Consider the following 8000-nt stretch of genomic DNA (forward strand, 5'->3'; position numbering starts at 1 on the left):
CCTAGCAGGGTCAACCAGTATGCAGAGATCAGGAAGGGGAGCAAGGGGCATAATGACCTCAATTTCACTTGCCTCCTACTTGCCAAGCTCCTGCAGATGCTGTCCATTGGGTGACCCCAGCTGGAAGTCAGAGAGCAAGGGGGACTGTTGGTGCTGATCAGCTTCCCAAGGCACATAGCAGAGTGGAGGGAAGAGAGAAGATCTGAAAGATAAATGAAAATACATCACAGATGCTGTGGGGAAGAAAAGAAAAGCTTGTCATGAAGGATCTCATAACGCTTTCTTTACAAACAAATTGTTGGTTGAAGTCAATATGAGTTGGGGAATTGATTAATTGAAGATCTTCCAATGGAAGAAGGCTGGTCAACAAGGTTCGTTGCATATGCTACACATAGCAAAAGATTTTTGGATACAGCTAATATTGTGGGGGAAATAAAACAGGCTATAGTAACAAACAATTTATAAAGTCTCATTAAAATGAAAGCAGAATAGCAAAGACTTACCAATTTAGGGATAAAAATTTCCTGGAATAGCAAAAATGCTGTAGCTTACAGATAAATATGTGTTTGAATCCCGGAAAGAACTAAGAAGGTTAGGACAAATGATAGTACAGAGGATACAGAAACTGGTGAGGTGAAATTGATGATAATTTGAAAAATTGGAATGTAGCAGAAGTTTATGTAAATTACATACATTTTGGTATCTTTTTGTAAAAAAGAACAAACGTGGAAGTTTGGGAGGTGAAATTTGAAGTTAAAAATCTATTATGGTTTTGTTATTTGTGATTATTTAAATCTAATTTTTTTTTTTTTTTTTTTGAGACGGAGTCTCGCTCTGTCGCCCAGGCTGGAGTGCAGTGGCCGGATCTCAGCTCACTGCAAGCTCCGCCTCCCGGGTTTATGCCATTCTCCTGCCTCAGCCTCCCGAGTAGCTGGGACTACAGACGCCCGCCACCTCGCCCGGCTAGTTTTTTTTTTTGTATTTTTTAGTAGAGACGGGGTTTCACCATGTTAGCCAGGATGAGTCTCGATCTCCTGACCTTGTGATCCGCCCGTCTCGGCCTCCCAAAGTGCTGGGATTACAGGCTTGAGCCACCGCACCCGGCCTAAATCTAAATTTAATAACAAGTTTTGCAATCTTCCTGTCTGCTTTATTGAGTGTTAATGTTCAATGATACTGCATTCATTTGAAACACATTTTTGAGAATTACTTAGGAAGGCGGTCATGTTATAAAAAGCAGAATATGATAGCTTGCCAAAGTTTTTGGATAATTGTTTTACTGGTCATAGTACAGTATCACTCTTGGCAAATAAAATGTGGCTGTTTCGGAAAGATGACATTTCCTTCAAAGGTTAAAAATATATTGACAACCTCTGAGATTCAACAGGAATTCATCTTTAAGATGAGGCCCACATAAAAATTTTAGATATTGCCTAATGGCGGAGAGAAAAATGGTTGTCAGAAAACGAAAGGGGCTCATTTTCTGAGTGGCAATTTTCCTATAACTCTGTCATATGGATAAAGTACATGCCTTTCTGAAGCAGTCTGGCTGAAGGGAAGGAAGAAATAGCCAGGATTAATGAGATAAATGAAAATAATATTTATTTTGTGAGGCACTCTATTAGCATCTTCGAGTAGGCCTGCCAGAATCTTTCCCCAATATCATTATGTGGATGACACAGTGAAGACATTTATTACGTTAACAGAGGTAGAGAATAGAGGTACCCTGCGGAAACATCTTCGGCAAAAATGAAAGGATCTGTTGCGACTCTGCATCCATCTGTTGCTCTTCTTTGCCTGATTTTATCTCTGTGTTTGAAATGTTTCACTGTACTTCCCTTCTATTTAGAGCTTGATAAAGGGAAGTTGAAATGCTTAATATGACGTCTTTAACTCTCAACAATAAAGATAACCTATGGCTTAGCTAAAATATTAATTTCACAGTAGAACTATTGCTTTTATCAGAGAGAGAAAGAGGAGTGGAGAGGAGAGGAGAGGAGGTCATAGAAGAGGAGGAGAAGAGAGAAGAGATTTGTTAGTGTAAGTTGTGACCTAAAACTTAAAAAGCATTTTTAATTGGCCGGACATGGAGTATGTTTGCCTGTTTAATCTTTTTACTTGCTTGTGTATTAAAAAGTATTTTCAAGTTTAGCTGAGTGTCCTCTACACATTCAGGAAAGTAATACTTATGGGAGACAAGTAAAAAGATTAGTCCTGTCAGATACATGTGTGATATATTTGTTAATATACAGTATGACACAAACTTGTATTATACTATAATTTCCCACTCACTTACCCTAAATGCTAACCCACTAATGTTAGTATGAGACCAGCTATGAGACAGTCTTGAACTTATACGCTACTTCCCTATCTTGGTCATTTTATATTGAAAGTGCCCTACAACATCTACAGATATCTCATACAAAATACACCAATCAAAAGGCCAACAGCATATGTGTGTGTGTGGGTACATTTTACCTTTCCCAGTGTATCCTTTTGGATGTTTTTGGTTCAATCTTCAGATCTGCATAAGTATTGGAGGTTCTCAGGGACCCAGTAATCCCACTCTCCAGAGGCAAACTCTGTTATTAGTATTTATCTTTCCAGTCCCTTATTAGATGCATATTTAAAAGTGTATATGTTCTATATTATGCATACTGAACTGTAATCTGCTTTTACTCAAGTAGTATGTGGTAAGTCAGTACCTAAACATTTTCTGATCCTTTCAAGTGGCTGCATAATATTCTGTTTTATGGATACACTCTAATTTATTTAAAAAATGATTGGTGAATTCTAGGTTGTTTCAGATATTAGTAATGAAATAATGCCTTTATGAACCTCATAATGACACATACATTTGCATTTTTATTTATTTCCATAGGATAAATCCAAAATGTGGAATTATTAAGACCACCTACATTTAGATTGTTGGGTTGCATTGCAACATTGCCATCAGAGAGCTTGTGCAATTTATATTCCGGGTATGAGGATTAATTTCTTCACACATTCGCTAGCATTGGAATCAATAGCTCTTCTTTATTTTTGCAGGAATAATAGATAAAAAGTGATATTTTATTGTTTTAATTGTTACATTTCAACTAGTAGAAACGTTGATTAAAATTTTACTTTTTAGGCCAGGCACAGTGGCTCATGCCTGTAATCCCAGGACTTTGGGAAGCCGAAGAGGGAGAGGATCACCTGAGGTCAGGAGTTGGAGAGCAACCTGGCCAACATGGTGAAACCCCACCTCTACTAAAAATACAAAAAAATTCACTGGGCGTGGTGGCCGGCATCTGTAATCCCAGTTACTCAGGAGGCTGAGGCAGGAGAATTGCTTGAACTCAGGAGGCGGAGGTTGCAGTGAGCCGAGATTGTACCACCGCACTCTAGCCTGTGCAACAGAGTGAGACTCTGTCTCAAAAAAAAAAAAAATAATAATTTACTTTTTAGAAGTTAAAATCCAAGCTGTTTACAAAAAAATAAGAGGGGGGGATTTTTTTCCCCCTAGAGTACACTCATTTTCCTCATTATTTGGGGCAGATGTTAAACGGTATCATTTTTCTCTCTCGTGCCACTTTATGAACGCTTTGTGTTTGCCAGTGTTCCTCCTGTAATGTTGTGCCCAGAGTTACCGATCCTTATTATAATCTGTGTGGACTCTTCCCTTTCTGAAAGAATGCACATTCCTTTGTGGGATTAACCGAGAAGGAAAGGTTCTCTGTCATCTGATGAGATTGATGCTAATCCCGACATGACTCACTGAGTGGAACCTATTTCTTTCTAACTTAATGGTGGTGATTTTTGCAGTTTTGAAAATAAATTCTAATTTAATATTTGCCTGTTACTTAGGATTTTTCCCCCCCTGAACAATTTCCTTTGTACAGCAGCGTGTATGATTTTATGATTTCTGATTGTGTGAATTTCAGCTGGATCAGAGCATAAATGTCCAAACTCAATAGCCATTAGACAGTGATAGTTGTTAAAACTTCCACCAGACACATTATTTCTCTGTGTGCTCAAGCATGGATTTCACAGTTTAACAGAAGACTTTTTCTGCATGTTATACTTAAGAAATCACATTGAATCTTATGAATATAGTAAAAAGAATGTGTTTAAGATGTAAAGCCTTGTGTCTTATCATGTCAATGTTATAATAACATGTATTGGGGTAGTAAAAATGGCACTTTCTCTGGCTTTATGTGAGACTGATATTATAATATATATGTGCATGAAAGGAATTGATGAGAAATGGAACTGTGAATAAATTTTTTCATATCAGTTATACCTAAGACCATGAGAATATGATTATCTAGAATGTGAATTCTTGAATTTTTAATCACACAGTGGTTTGTAAATTTAAGATCATAACATTCGGTAATTTTCTTCTTAGAACAAGGGTTATTTAATCTGGAAAATGAGGATAATAATATCATTCCTGTCCCACATATAAAACAATGTATTTATAATATAATGAATCTGTATTTCACAAGAAAGCAAATATGCATCCATTTTCGAATCCTTGTTATTACCTAAATCCTGTTTTTGCTGCTTATGTAAAATGTTAAGAATTTTATGTGGCTGTTCTTGATGTTTTGTACTAATTGTATAAATAATCCAAGTACATAGTTCATGTGTCCAACTTCAAAAAGAGATCACACATGGACATCACTGGGGAACAAAAAGTTCAGGAAAAAGATTCCTATTTTGTGTTTTCATTTTGCCTTACATTCTTTCTTCCCACATTCTCAGTCTGATTTTTAATGCTGTGTCAAGTATATGTATTAAATCAATATCTGAGAGTTGACATTAAACACTTCAAAATAAAAACAACTTCTGCTTTACAGATGGTAAAGTGGAATCACTGTGAGGTTAAGTGACTTTCTGAAGAATGCGCATCCAGTAGGGAAAGAGCTGGGCCTGGAACCCAGAGCTCTTCTGTACCCAAACATGGTCCTCACCTAATCTTCCCTGCCTCCTGGGGCATTTTTGCTCATGTATCAATGTTGTATAACCTGTGTATTTCATGAGTACTAGTTGGTATAGTAAAAAGAATGCTGCACTAAAAGTCAGAAATCTGGAGTTCTAGGTTAAGATTTTTATCTTGTTAGTTCTGTGATCTTAGGCTTTGATATAAATTTTCCTGAACTTTCTGGAGAATGAGGCTGATAATAATATCTACTTTTCCTACCTATTTTGCAGGAATGATATATGCACACAATAAAAATTTTATGTATTGTGAAGCTTTCTGAGAAACTATTATTGTTCAAAATTTTCACTGTGCCTCCCTACAGCAGGATTTATACTTCCTCTTTCCACTGATGTATGATTGGGCATGTGCTTTGCTTTGGCCAATAAAACATGAGCAGAATTGCTATGCTTTGTTATAAGCAGAGACTTTTGATTTCTTTTCCCTGACTCTATTTTCTTTTATTTCTGCTTGCAAACCAGCCAATTCTTTTCTGAGCTCATCTCTTTTTTTGTAATTAGTTGCTCAATATAGCCAAGAGTAGCCCAAATACAGTATTAAAAAGGCTCCAACTGTTAAAAGATAAAACTGTAAAGGCCTTGCAGCCACATGAGCTAATTAAAACAGACAAAATGAGACAAAAGCAAGAGTGTGGTCCTAAATTGTATTGTTAAAAATCTTCAAATCGACTGAGATGACACCCACGAAATTATTTCAACTGGATAAAATTTCCCGGGGAGAAAAGATCATAACTCTCTCACAGAAGCCGGATATGCTAAATCTAGCATGGAGGTGTGTTCTAAAAGAAATTGCTTCTGTGGCTCTTGTCACATAGTGTGACTTGAATCAAATAGTCAAGACATTATTATTATTATTATTATTTTGAGATGGAGTCCTCTGTCACACAGGCTGGAGTGCAGTGGCACGATCTCTGCTCACTGTAACCTCTGCCTCCCAGGTTGAAGCGATTCTCCTGCCTTAGCCTCCCTCAGCCCCAGCTGGGACTGCAGGTGTGTGCCACCATGCCTGACTAATTTTTTGTATTTTTAGTACAGACAGGGGTTTTACTGTTTAGTCATGATGGTCTGGATCTCATGACTTCGTGATCCACCCCCCTCGGCCTCCCAAAGTGCTGGGATTACAAGGGTGAGCCACCGCTCCTGGCCGACGTTATGTTTTTATAGGCTAGTGTGACCCCAAACCCCATTAACTCTAAGTAAAATAGACTCAATTTTCAAAACATAATTTGACTACTGGGCCTATCGTCTTTTATGGGCAGACAACAGGATGTCAAATTTGCTCAGGTTCCAAGAAGGTCTTATGATCTAATGTCCTCCTTAGAGGTAAAGGAGGATGAGGGAAAAAGAGATCCCATAGGGCAGAACTGATGGCTATTGAGAACAATGGAATAGAGAGCTTCTCCTCCAGGTAGAAACAGAGCCTAATCAAGAAACATTTCCTACTGGATTGGTGTGCGAGGGCTACCATAACAAAATACCATGGACTAGATGGCTTAAACAACAGAAATATGTATTTTTCACAGTTTTGGAAGCTGGAAGTCTGAGATTAGGGTGCTAGCACGGTGATTTTCTGCTGAGGGCTCTCTTCCTGACTTGTAGGCAGCCACCTTCTCACTGTGTATTCACCTGGCCTTTCATTGGTGCATGTATGTGATGTGATATGTGTGTGTGTGTATGTGTGGCAGGATGTGGGAGTCGGTGGGGTGGTGAGAGGCAAGTTCTCTTGTGTCTGTTTTTATTAGTACCCTAAAGATGATGTCTCTAAGGAAGGAGTTAAGGTTAAATGAGGCCCTAATGGCGGGGCCTTGATCTGATAGGATTAAAATACAATTACACTCGGGGCGCGGCAGGACTTCATGATATGAATTTTGGAGGGATACAAACATTCACTTCATAATATCTACCTTCAAGTTTGGCTACTTACAATGCTTAAGAGCGGAGTTTTAGAATTCCTATACAACAATGGCTGAATGCATCTTTCATTCTTCTTGTTTCTGAAGAGGAGTGCTTATATGATGGGGAGTGGGGAAGGGAGGACTGATAACTTGACTTTTTTGTTCTGGATCTTTGGACCAAGGGAAGCCACACATAGATCTAATGTTGAAACTCTCATAAGAGTTTGAGTCTCATGCTTTGACAAGATGCTGAATCTTTGAATTGTCTCCTCATGGAGATAGGAGGGGAATTATCCTGTTTTGTACATGAACAGAAGATGTTAAATATCTGTGAACAAGAGAGTAGAACCATGATATGACATGACTCAATGTGTTTTCTGTCCTCCCTACTGTGCCTATTCTTGTGTGTCTCCCTGTGGAAAGATTATATATTCCAATCCCATTGATGTCAGATTTGGCAATGAGGCTTGTTTTGTGTGGCCAAGAAAATGTGAACAAAAGTGATGTTTGTCACTTTCAAGTGACAACTTTAAGCCAGAGTGTGCTTCACTGGGAGGTGAACAGCATTCTAGATAAAGGTTACTTTGTCAGACTGAATGCTGTTAAGATAACACTGAGCAGAACCATAATGGGCATGTGGGACGGATGTGGGATAGAGAGTAAAAGCACAATGAAACGAAGCTTTTGTTGTGAGTCACTGAGATTTTGAGGTTGTTTATTGTCACATTATAACCCAGCCTTGGCAAGCTGATAGCATCCTGTATGCATATAAGGGATTAATTTACATTAGGTGTATATTATATTTAATTCATGCAAAATGATCAAAGGATTAAATAGATACTATTTTATTTAATTTGCTAGGATCTTGAGGTTAAAATTAAACTACAGAAAACCATATTTGCATATTGAGAAGTAGCCCAAAGCAGAGGTAAATAACTTATTTTGCTTCAGTGTTAGAGTATTAGTATCATAAGATCCATTAAACTGTTTTAACACAAGTTTGGAATAACATATTTTTTTTTCTTCTTTCTTTCTTTCTTTCTTTCTCTCTCTCTCTCTCTCTCTCTCTCTCTCTCTCTCTCTCTCTTTCTCTCTCTCTCTCTCTCTTTCTCTCTTTCT

General features: G+C 37.9%; 1 long non-coding RNA gene across 1 annotated transcript; it reads right to left on the reverse strand.

Annotated features, from left to right (window-relative positions):
- Positions 1 to 913: 913 nt before the first annotated feature.
- Positions 914 to 6140, reverse strand: LOC117097001. Its single transcript, XR_004442758.1, has 3 exons — positions 5998 to 6140; positions 1096 to 1105; positions 914 to 954 (listed from the first exon to the last, which is right to left on the reverse strand). It is a non-coding gene; the product is annotated as an uncharacterized LOC117097001 (long non-coding RNA).
- Positions 6141 to 8000: the final 1860 nt, after the last annotated feature.

Source organism: Trachypithecus francoisi, unplaced genomic scaffold, assembly GCF_009764315.1.
Source record: "Trachypithecus francoisi isolate TF-2019V2 unplaced genomic scaffold, Tfra_2.0 Lachesis_group15, whole genome shotgun sequence".
NCBI classification, from domain to species: Eukaryota; Metazoa; Chordata; class Mammalia; order Primates; family Cercopithecidae; genus Trachypithecus; species Trachypithecus francoisi.